Raw genomic sequence first — 12,475 nt, 5'->3', positions numbered from 1 at the left:
CAAAGGGGACAGGACGACTGCACCGTATTGAGGGGAGGATGGATGGGGCCATGTATCGCGAGATCTTGGCCAACAACTTCCTTCCCTCAGTAAGAGCATTGAATATGGGTCGTGGCTGGGTCTTCCAGCATGACAACGACCCGAAACAAACAGCCAGGGCAACTAAGGAGTGGCTCCGTAAGAAGCATCTCAAGGTCCTGAAGGTGGCCTAGCCAGTCTCCAGACCTGAACCCAATAGATAATCTTTGGAGGGAGCTGAAAGTCCGTATTGCCCAGCGACAGCCCCGAAACCTGAAGGATCTGGAGAAGGTCTGTATGGAGGAGTGGGCCAAAATGAGGAGTGGGCCAACAAGTTCAAACAGGTGCCATTAATACAGGTAACGAGTGGAGGACAGAGGAGCCTCTTAAAGAAGAAGTTACAGGTCTTGCTTGTTTGTAGGTGACCAAATACTTATTTTCCACCATAATTTGCAAATAAATTCATTAAAAATCCTACAATGTGATTTTCTGGATTTTTTTTTCTCATTTTGTCTGTCATAGTTGAAGTGTACCTATGATGAATTACAGGCCTCTCTCATCTTTTTAAGTGGGAGAACTTGCACAATTGGTGGCTGACTAAATACTTTTTTGCCCCACTGTATGTCTTTTCCTTGCAAAAAATTACAGTTTTTATGTAGCGGTTTTGGAAACCTTTCTAAATAAGTATATACACTGCTCAAAAAAATAAAGGGAACACTTAAACAACACAATGTAACTCCAAGTCAATCACACTTCTGTGAAATCAAACTGTCCACTTACGAAGCAACACTGATTGACAATAAATTTCACATGCTGTTGTGCAAATGGAATAGACAACAGGTGGAAATTATAGGCAATTAGCAAGACACCCCCAATAAAGGAGTGGTTCTGCAGGTGGTGACCACAGACCACTTCTCAGTTCCTATGCTTCCTGGCTGATGTTTTGGTCACTTTTGAATGCTGGCGGTGCTTTCACTCTAGTGGTAGCATGAGACGGAGTCTACAACCCACACAAGTGGCTCAGGTAGTGCAGCTCATCCAGGATGGCACATCAATGCGAGCTGTGTCTGTCAGCGTAGTGTCCAGAGCATGGAGGCGCTACCAGGAGACAGGCCAGTACATCAGGAGACGTGGAGGAGGCCGTAGGAGGGCAACAACCCAGCAGCAGGACCGCTACCTCCGCCTTTGTGCAAGGAGGAGCAGGAGGAGCACTGTCAGAGACCTGCAAAATGACCTCCAGTAGGCCACAAATGTGCATGTGTCTGCTCAAACGGTCAGAAACAGACTCCATGAGGGTGGTATGAGGGCCCGACGTCCACAGGTGGGGGTTGTGTTTACAGCCCAACACCGTGCAGGACGTTTGGCATTTGCCAGAGAACACCAAGATTGGCAAATTCGCCACTGGCGCCCTGTGCTCTTCACAGATGAAAGCAGGTTCACACTGAGCACATGTGACAGACGTGACAGAGTCTGGAGACGCCGTGGAGAACGTTCTGCTGCCTGCAACATCCTCCATCATGACCGGTTTGGCGGTGGGTCAGTCATGGTGTGGGGTGGCATTTCTTTGGGGGGCCGCACAGCCCTCCATGGGCTCGCCAGAGGTATTCTGACTGCCATTAGGTACCGAGATGAGATCCTCAGACCCCTTGTGAGACCATATGCTGGTGCGGTTGGCCCTGGGTTCCTCCTAATGCAAGACAATGCTAGACCTCATGTGGCTGGAGTGTGTCAGCAGTTCCTGCAAGAGGAAGGCATTGATGCTATGGACTGGCCCGCCCGTTCCCCAGACCTGAATCCAATTGAGCACATCTGGGACATCATGTCTCGCTCCATCCACCAACGCCACGTTGCACCACAGACTGTCCAGGAGTTGGCGGATGCTTTAGTCCAGGTCTGGGAGGAGATCCCTCAGGAGACCATCCGCCACCTCATCAGGAGCATGCCCAGGCGTTGTAGGGAGGTCATACAGGCACGTGGAGGCCACACACACTACTGAGCCTCATTTTGACTTGTTTTAAGGACATTACATCAAAGTTGGATCAGCCTGTAGTGTGGTTTTCCACTTTCATTTTGAGTGTGACTCCAAATCCAGACCTCCATGGGTTGATACATTTGATTTCCATTGATCATTTTTGTGTGATTTTGTTGTCAGCACATTCAACTATGTAAAGAAAAAAGTATTTAATAAGAATATTTCATTCATTCAGATCTAGGATGTGTTATTTTAGTGTTCCCTTTATTTTTTTGAGCAGTGTATAAAGACCATGTGAAGGAATGTTTATGTTCGTGTTTATCAGATCGTATGTTTAGCATAAATTCTGCTTTTCTAATAACCAACTCGGTTGGGTTCATACAAGTGACTGATTGATTGTGGGAGAAATCCTCACTATCACTATATAAGCAATTTGGCAGTACACCCAGAACATTGCTCTGGGAACCAAGAGGATTATTTCAGTTTCAAGGTCACATGCAGGGGTCAGTCACATGCAGGAACCAATGTTAATAATGAAAAATGTAAATCATGCTTATATGACTTGTTTGTGTAGCAGTATATAAGGACTGAAAGGGAACGTCGTTTTCATCAAGTTTGGATTGAGTTTGTGAACCTCTCAGGCCATGATAATAAAGATTGATTCATTTACTTTGAGTTTAGTCCTTGGTGGTAAATTTCCACAACAACTACAAAGGGACTTGAACCCTCAAATCTTCTGAGCTGCAGTTAGACACATTTTAAATGCTTTATAAAAGAATATATAACAATGTCTTAGCAACTAGAGACGTCTTATTTAGGGAAAATGTCCAAATAAGCCGAACTAGTGAAATTAATCCACCACAAAGGGACTCAAACCCTCCATATTCTGTTTCAAAGACAGACGCCTTATCCATTATGTCACAAGGTCTACAACTATTGATCCTATATGACAATGTACAGCATTTTCTTTGCAAGAAAGGACAGGTCTTATGTAGGGATTTTGGAAACCTGTCTAAATAAGTATATCTAAAAACCACAAAGGTACTTGAACCCCCTTACACCATATCCGGAATCAGACTTATTATGCATTAGGCTACACAGCCTTTGATAATAAAAAAATAAATGGAATATTGGGAACCTATCTAAATGAGGAAAGCTAGTGATTTTTAACAACTACGATTGGACTCTATGCCTCAATGTTGTGATGAAGAATCAGACACGTTAACCATTAGGACGCACAGTCTGATATTATTAAAGCTATATAACAATATCCTATATTTTCCCATAAACGAGACATGTCTTATGTAGACAACTTGGGAACTTATCTAATCTACTAACAGACTCTATCTATCAATCGTCTGATGCATTATATTAAATATATATAGCAATAACGATGTTGAAACTTTTCCAAGCAGCAGGAACCATGTCTTATTTAGAGAAATTGGGAACACGTCCAAATGATATTAAACAACTATGAAGGGACTCAAACCCTCGATCTTTTGATTCGAAGTCAGATGTCTTATCCGTTAGGCCACTCAGTCTACTACGTATAACATCATACAGCCTTTGATTTGCAACAATAGAGAGCAAAATTGTGAAACTGTCTGAATGACAGAATGAGGAAAGCTAGTGATATTGAACAAGTACGAAGAGACGCTATCCCTCAATCTTGTGATGCAGAATCAGACACAATATTTCACAGGTCTCGCATTCTTAGATCATTGAAGTTGCATAACAATGCCCTAGCATTTCAAAGCAACAAGAACAAAGACTTATTTCAGAAAATTGCAAACAAGTCTAAATTAACTGTGTTTATGAAATTAAACGACCACGAAGGGACTCGAACCCTCATTCTTCTGATTTGAAGTCAGACGCCTTATCCATTAGGCGACGCAGCCTGTTACATATACTCCTATATGACATCATGCAGACGTTGTTTTGCCACAATAGACATGAAAATTGCGAACCTGTCCGAATGAGGAAAGCTAGTGATATTGAACAAGTACGAAGAGACGCTATCCCTCAATCTTGTGATGCATAATCAGACACAATATTACTCAGGCCTCGCACTCTTAGATTATTAAATTGTATAACAATGTCCTAGCTTTTCAAAGCAAGAAGAACAAAGCCTTATCTCGGGAAATTGCGAACATGTCCAAAATAGCTGAGCTAATGAAATTAAACAACAACGAGGAGAGTCAAACCCTCAATCTTCTGATTTGAAGTCAAACACCTTATCCATTAGGCGACACACTCTACTCCACATAATCCTATATGACATCATTCAGACGTTGTTTTGCAACAATAGACATCAAAATTGTGAACCTGTCCGAATGAGGAAAGCTAGTGATATTGAACAAGTATGAAGAGACGCTATCCCTCAATCTTGTGATGCATAGAATACTCAGACCTCGCACTCTTAGATTATTAAATATGTATAACAATGTCCTAGCTTTTCAAAGCAAGAAGAACAAAGCCTTATCTCGGGAAATTGCGAACATGTCCAAAATAGCTGAGCTAATGAAATTAAACAACAACGAGGAGAGTCAAACCCTCAATCTTCTGATTTGAAGTCAAACACCTTATCCATTAGGCGACACACTCTACTCCACATAATCCTATATGACATCATTCAGACGTTGTTTTGCAACAATAGACATCAAAATTGTGAACCGGTCCGAATGAGGAAAGCTAGTGATATTGAACAAGTATGAAGAGACGCTATCCCTCAATCTTGTGATGCAGAATCAGACACAATATTTCACGGGTCTCGCATTCTTAGATCATTGAAGTTGCATAACAATATCCTAGCATTTCAAAGCAACAAGAACAAAGACTTATTTCAGGAAATTGCAAACAAGTCTAAATTAACTGAGTTTATGAAATTAAACGACCACGAAGGGACTCGAACCCTCAATCTTCTGATTCGAAGTCAGACGCCTTATCCATTAGGCCACGCAGCCTGTTACATATACTCCTATATGACATCATGCAGACGTTGTTTTGCCACAATAGACATGAAAATTGCGAACCTGTCCGAATGAGGAAAGCTAGTGATATTGAACAAGTACGAAGAGACGCTATCCCTCAATCTTGTGATGCAGAATCAGACACAATATTACTCAGGCCTCGCACTCTTAGATTATTAAATTGTATAACAATGTCCTAGCTTTTCAAAGCAAGAAGAACAAAGCCTTATCTCGGGAAATTGCGAACATGTCCAAAATAGCTGAGCTAATGAAATTAAACAACAACGAGGAGAGTCAAACCCTCAATCTTCTGATTTGAAGTCAAACACCTTATCCATTAGGCGACACACTCTACTCCACATAATCCTATATGACATCATTCAGACGTTGTTTTGCAACAATAGACATCAAAATTGTGAACCGGTCCGAATGAGGAAAGCTAGTGATATTGAACAAGTATGAAGAGACGCTATCCCTCAATCTTGTGATGCTGAATCAGACCTCGCACTCTTAGATTATTAAATATTATAACAATGTCCTAGCTTTTCAAAGCAAGAAGAACAAAGCCTTATCTCGGGAAGTTGCGAACATGTCCAAAATAGCTGAGCTAATGAAATTAAACAACAACGAGGAGAGTCAAACCCTCAATCTTCTGATTTGAAGTCAAACACCTTATCCATTAGGCGACACACTCTACTCCACATAATCCTATATGACATCATTCAGACGTTGTTTTGCAACAATAGACATCAAAATTGTGAACCGGTCCGAATGAGGAAAGCTAGTGATATTGAACAAGTATGAAGAGACGCTATCCCTCAATCTTGTGATGCAGAATCAGACACAATATTTCACGGGTCTCGCATTCTTAGATCATTGAAGTTGCATAACAATATCCTAGCATTTCAAAGCAACAAGAACAAAGACTTATTTCAGGAAATTGCAAACAAGTCTAAATTAACTGAGTTTATGAAGTTAAACGACCACGAAGGGACTCGAACCCTCATTCTTCTGATTCGAAGTCAGACGCCTTATCCATTAGGCCACGCAGCCTGTTACATATACTCCTATATGATATCATGCAGACGTTGTTTTGCCACAATAGACATGAAAATTGCGAACCTGTCCAAAATAGCTGAGCTAAAGAAATTAAACAACAACGAGGAGAGTCAAACCCTCAATCTTCTGATTTGAAGTCAAACACCTTATCCATTAGGCGACACACTCTACTCCACATAATCCTATATGACATCATTCAGACGTTGTTTTGCAACAATAGACATCAAATTTGTGAACCGGTCCGAATGAGGAAAGCTAGTGATATTGAACAAGTATGAAGAGACGCTATCCCTCAATCTTGTGATGCAGAATCAGACCTCGCACTCTTAGATTATTAAATTGTATAACAATGTCCTAGCTTTTCAAAGCAAGAAGAACAAAGCCTTATCTCGGGAAATTGCGAACATGTCCAAAATAGCTGAGCTAATGAAATTAAACAACAACGAGGAGAGTCAAACCCTCAATCTTCTGATTTGAAGTCAAACACCTTATCCATTAGGCGACACACTCTACTCCACATAATCCTATATGACATCATTCAGACGTTGTTTTGCAACAATAGACATCAAAATTGTGAACCTGTCCGAATGAGGAAAGCTAGTGATATTGAACAAGTATGAAGAGACGCTATCCCTCAATCTTGTGATGCAGAATCAGACACAATATTCTCACGGCCTCGCACTCTTAGATTATTAAATTGTATAACAATGTCCTAGCATTTTCAAAGCAAGAAGAACAAAGCCTTATCTCGGGAAATTGCGAACATGTCCAAAATAGCTGAGCTAATGAAATTAAACAACAACGAGGAGAGTCAAACCCTCAATCTTCTGATTTGAAGTCAAACACCTTATCCATTAGGCGACACACTCTACTCCACATAATCCTATATGACATCATGCAGACGTTGTTTTGCCACAATAGACATGAAAATTGCGAACCTGTCCGAATGAGGAAAGCTAGTGATATTGAACAAGTATGAAGAGACGCTATCCCTCAATCTTGTGATGCAGAATCAGACACAATATTTCACGGGTCTCGCATTCTTAGATCATTGAAGTTGCATAACAATATCCTAGCATTTCAAAGCAACAAGAACAAAGACTTATTTCAGGAAATTGCAAACAAGTCTAAATAAACTGAGTTTATGAAATTAAACGACCACGAAGGGACTCGAACCCTCAATCTTCTGATTCGAAGTCAGACGCCTTATCCATTAGGCCACGCAGCCTGTTACATATACTCCTATATGACATCATGCAGACGTTGTTTTGCCACAATAGACATGAAAATTGCGAACCTGTCCCAATGAGGAAAGCTAGTGATATTGAACAAGTACGAAGAGACGCTATCCCTCAATCTTGTGATGCAGAATCAGACCTCGCACTCTTAGATTATTAAATTGTATAACAATGTCCTAGCTTTTCAAAGCAAGAAGAACAAAGCCTTATCTCGGGAAATTGCGAACATGTCCAAAATAGCTGAGCTAATGAAATTAAACAACAACGAGGAGAGTCAAACCCTCAATCTTCTGATTTGAAGTCAAACACCTTATCCATTAGGCGACACACTCTACTCCACATAATCCTATATGACATCATTCAGACGTTGTTTTGCAACAATAGACATCAAAATTGTGAACCGGTCCGAATGAGGAAAGCTAGTGATATTGAACAAGTATGAAGAGACGCTATCCCTCAATCTTGTGATGCAGAATCAGACACAATATTTCACGGGTCTCGCATTCTTAGATCATTGAAGTTGCATAACAATATCCTAGCATTTCAAAGCAACAAGAACAAAGACTTATTTCAGGAAATTGCAAACAAGTCTAAATTAACTGAGTTTATGAAATTAAACGACCACGAAGGGACTCGAACCCTCAATCTTCTGATTCGAAGTCAGACGCCTTATCCATTAGGCCACGCAGCCTGTTACATATACTCCTATATGACATCATGCAGACGTTGTTTTGCCACAATAGACATGAAAATTGCGAACCTGTCCGAATGAGGAAAGCTAGTGATATTGAACAAGTACGAAGAGACGCTATCCCTCAATCTTGTGATGCATAATCAGACACAATATTACTCAGGCCTCGCACTCTTAGATTATTAAATTGTATAACAATGTCCTAGCTTTTCAAAGCAAGAAGAACAAAGCCTTATCTCGGGAAATTGCGAACATGTCCAAAATAGCTGAGCTAATGAAATTAAACAACAACGAGGAGAGTCAAACCCTCAATCTTCTGATTTGAAGTCAAACACCTTATCCATTAGGCGACACACTCTACTCCACATAATCCTATATGACATCATTCAGACGTTGTTTTGCAACAATAGACATCAAAATTGTGAACCTGTCCGAATGAGGAAAGCTAGTGATATTGAACAAGTACGAAGAGACGCTATCCCTCAATCTTGTGATGCATAATCAGACACAATATTACTCAGGCCTCGCACTCTTAGATTATTAAATTGTATAACAATGTCCTAGCTTTTCAAAGCAAGAAGAACAAAGCCTTATCTCGGGAAATTGCGAACATGTCCAAAATAGCTGAGCTAATGAAATTAAACAACAACGAGGAGAGTCAAACCCTCAATCTTCTGATTTGAAGTCAAACACCTTATCCATTAGGCGACACACTCTACTCCACATAATCCTATATGACATCATTCAGACGTTGTTTTGCAACAATAGACATCAAAATTGTGAACCGGTCCGAATGAGGAAAGCTAGTGATATTGAACAAGTATGAAGAGACGCTATCCCTCAATCTTGTGATGCAGAATCAGACACAATATTTCACGGGTCTCGCATTCTTAGATCATTGAAGTTGCATAACAATATCCTAGCATTTCAAAGCAACAAGAACAAAGACTTATTTCAGGAAATTGCAAACAAGTCTAAATAACTGAGTTATGAAATTAAACGACCACGAAGGGACTCGAACCCTCAATCTTCTGATTCGAAGTCAGACGCCTTATCCATTAGGCCACACAGCCTGTTACATATACTCCTATATGACATCATGCAGACGTTGTTTTGCCACAATAGACATGAAAATTGCGAACCTGTCCGAATGAGGAAAGCTAGTGATATTGAACAAGTATGAAGAGACGCTATCCCTCAATCTTGTGATGCAGAATCAGACACAATATTTCACGGGTCTCGCACTCTTAGATCATTGAAGTTGCATAACAATATCCTAGCATTTCAAAGCAACAAGAACAAAGACTTATTTCAGGAAATTGCAAACAAGTCTAAATAAACTGAGTTTATGAAATTAAACGACCACGAAGGGACTCGAACCCTCAATCTTCTGATTCGAAGTCAGACGCCTTATCCATTAGGCCACACAGCCTGTTACATATACTCCTATATGACATCATGCAGACGTTGTTTTGCCACAATAGACATGAAAATTGCGAACCTGTCCGAATGAGGAAAGCTAGTGATATTGAACAAGTACGAAGAGACGCTATCCCTCAATCTTGTGATGCATAATCAGACACAATATTACTCAGGCCTCGCACTCTTAGATTATTAAATTGTATAACAATGTCCTAGCTTTTCAAAGCAAGAAGAACAAAGCCTTATCTCGGGAAATTGCGAACATGTCCAAAATAGCTGAGCTAATGAAATTAAACAACAACGAGGAGAGTCAAACCCTCAATCTTCTGATTTGAAGTCAAACACCTTATCCATTAGGCGACACACTCTACTCCACATAATCCTATATGACATCATTCAGACGTTGTTTTGCAACAATAGACATCAAAATTGTGAACCGGTCCGAATGAGGAAAGCTAGTGATATTGAACAAGTATGAAGAGACGCTATCCCTCAATCTTGTGATGCAGAATCAGACACAATATTTCACGGGTCTCGCACTCTTAGATTATTAAATTGTATAACAATGTCCTAGCTTTTCAAAGCAAGAAGAACAAAGCCTTATCTCGGGAAATTGCGAACATGTCCAAAATAGCTGAGCTAATGAAATTAAACAACAACGAGGAGAGTCAAACCCTCAATCTTCTGATTTGAAGTCAAACACCTTATCCATTAGGCGACACACTCTACTCCACATAATCCTATATGACATCATTCAGACGTTGTTTTGCAACAATAGACATCAAAATTGTGAACCGGTCCGAATGAGGAAAGCTAGTGATATTGAACAAGTACGAAGAGACGCTATCCCTCAATCTTGTGATGCAGAATCAGACCTCGCACTCTTAGATTATTAAATTGTATAACAATGTCCTAGCTTTTCAAAGCAAGAAGAACAAAGCCTTATCTCGGGAAATTGCGAACATGTCCAAAATAGCTGAGCTAATGAAATTAAACAACAACGAGGAGAGTCAAACCCTCAATCTTCTGATTTGAAGTCAAACACCTTATCCATTAGGCGACACACTCTACTCCACATAATCCTATATGACATCATGCAGACGTTGTTTTGCAACAATAGACATCAAAATTGCTGAACCGGTCCGAATGAGGAAAGCTAGTGATATTGAACAAGTATGAAGAGACGCTATCCCTCAATCTTGTGATGCAGAATCAGACACAATATTTCACGGGTCTCGCATTCTTAGATCATTGAAGTTGCATAACAATATCCTAGCATTTCAAAGCAACAAGAACAAAGACTTATTTCAGGAAATTGCAAACAAGTCTAAATTAACTGAGTTTATGAAATTAAACGACCACGAAGGGACTCGAACCCTCAATCTTCTGATTCGAAGTCAGACGCCTTATCCATTAGGCCACGCAGCCTGTTACATATACTCCTATATGACATCATGCAGACGTTGTTTTGCCACAATAGACATGAAAATTGCGAACCTGTCCGAATGAGGAAAGCTAGTGATATTGAACAAGTACGAAGAGACGCTATCCCTCAATCTTGTGATGCATAATCAGACACAATATTACTCAGGCCTCGCACTCTTAGATTATTAAATTGTATAACAATGTCCTAGCTTTTCAAAGCAAGAAGAACAAAGCCTTATCTCGGGAAATTGCGAACATGTCCAAAATAGCTGAGCTAATGAAATTAAACAACAACGAGGAGAGTCAAACCCTCAATCTTCTGATTTGAAGTCAAACACCTTATCCATTAGGCGACACACTCTACTCCACATAATCCTATATGACATCATTCAGACGTTGTTTTGCAACAATAGACATCAAAATTGTGAACCTGTCCGAATGAGGAAAGCTAGTGATATTGAACAAGTATGAAGAGACGCTATCCCTCAATCTTGTGATGCATGAATCAGACCATTCAGCTCGCACTCTTAGATTATTAAATATGTATAACAATGTCCTAGCATTTTCAAAGCAAGAAGAACAAAGCCTTATCTCGGGAAGTTGCGAACATGTCCAAAATAGCTGAGCTAATGAAATTAAACAACAACGAGGAGAGTCAAACCCTCAATCTTCTGATTTGAAGTCAAACACCTTATCCATTAGGCGACACACTCTACTCCACATAATCCTATATGACATCATGCAGACGTTGTTTTGCAACAATAGACATCAAAATTGTGAACCGGTCCGAATGAGGAAAGCTAGTGATATTGAACAAGTATGAAGAGACGCTATCCCTCAATCTTGTGATGCAGAATCAGACACAATATTTCACGGGTCTCGCATTCTTAGATCATTGAAGTTGCATAACAATATCCTAGCATTTCAAAGCAACAAGAACAAAGACTTATTTCAGGAAATTGCAAACAAGTCTAAATAACTGAGTTTATGAAATTAAACGACCACGAAGGGACTCGAACCCTCAATCTTCTGATTCGAAGTCAGACGCCTTATCCATTAGGCCACGCAGCCTGTTACATATACTCCTATATGACATCATGCAGACGTTGTTTTGCCACAATAGACATGAAAATTGCGAACCTGTCCGAATGAGGAAAGCTAGTGATATTGAACAAGTATGAAGAGACGCTATCCCTCAATCTTGTGATGCAGAATCAGACCTCGCACTCTTAGATTATTAAATTGTATAACAATGTCCTAGCTTTTCAAAGCAAGAAGAACAAAGCCTTATCTCGGGAAATTGCGAACATGTCCAAAATAGCTGAGCTAATGAAATTAAACAACAACGAGGAGAGTCAAACCCTCAATCTTCTGATTTGAAGTCAAACACCTTATCCATTAGGCGACACACTCTACTCCACATAATCCTATATGACATCATTCAGACGTTGTTTTGCAACAATAGACATCAAAATTGTGAACCGGTCCGAATGAGGAAAGCTAGTGATATTGAACAAGTATGAAGAGACGCTATCCCTCAATCTTGTGATGCAGAATCAGACACAATATTTCACGGGTCTCGCATTCTTAGATCATTGAAGTTGCATAACAATATCCTAGCATTTCAAAGCAACAAGAACAAAGACTTATTTCAGGAAATTGCAAACAAGTCTAAATTAAC

General features: G+C 40.1%; 8 non-coding genes across 8 annotated transcripts; all 8 read right to left on the bottom strand.

The window, feature by feature from the left end:
• Positions 1 to 4,880: 4,880 nt before the first annotated feature.
• trnar-ucg lies at positions 4,881 to 4,953 on the bottom strand. Its single transcript has one exon. It is a non-coding gene; the product is annotated as a tRNA-Arg (tRNA).
• A 986-nt stretch (positions 4,954 to 5,939) lies between these two features.
• trnar-ucg lies at positions 5,940 to 6,012 on the bottom strand. The gene has a single exon. It is a non-coding gene; the product is annotated as a tRNA-Arg (tRNA).
• A 1,161-nt stretch (positions 6,013 to 7,173) lies between these two features.
• Positions 7,174 to 7,246, bottom strand: trnar-ucg. Its single transcript has one exon. It is a non-coding gene; the product is annotated as a tRNA-Arg (tRNA).
• A 628-nt stretch (positions 7,247 to 7,874) lies between these two features.
• Positions 7,875 to 7,947, bottom strand: trnar-ucg. Its single transcript has one exon. It is a non-coding gene; the product is annotated as a tRNA-Arg (tRNA).
• A 1,000-nt stretch (positions 7,948 to 8,947) lies between these two features.
• trnar-ucg lies at positions 8,948 to 9,020 on the bottom strand. The gene has a single exon. It is a non-coding gene; the product is annotated as a tRNA-Arg (tRNA).
• A 286-nt stretch (positions 9,021 to 9,306) lies between these two features.
• Positions 9,307 to 9,379, bottom strand: trnar-ucg. The gene has a single exon. It is a non-coding gene; the product is annotated as a tRNA-Arg (tRNA).
• A 1,345-nt stretch (positions 9,380 to 10,724) lies between these two features.
• Positions 10,725 to 10,797, bottom strand: trnar-ucg. Its single transcript has one exon. It is a non-coding gene; the product is annotated as a tRNA-Arg (tRNA).
• A 995-nt stretch (positions 10,798 to 11,792) lies between these two features.
• trnar-ucg lies at positions 11,793 to 11,865 on the bottom strand. Its single transcript has one exon. It is a non-coding gene; the product is annotated as a tRNA-Arg (tRNA).
• Positions 11,866 to 12,475: the final 610 nt, after the last annotated feature.

Source organism: Salvelinus namaycush, chromosome 15 (genome assembly GCF_016432855.1).
Source record: "Salvelinus namaycush isolate Seneca chromosome 15, SaNama_1.0, whole genome shotgun sequence".
NCBI lineage: Eukaryota > Metazoa > Chordata > Actinopteri > Salmoniformes > Salmonidae > Salvelinus > Salvelinus namaycush.
Note: the sequence above shows the minus strand (reverse complement) of the source record. Positions and strands in the feature narration are given on the sequence as shown.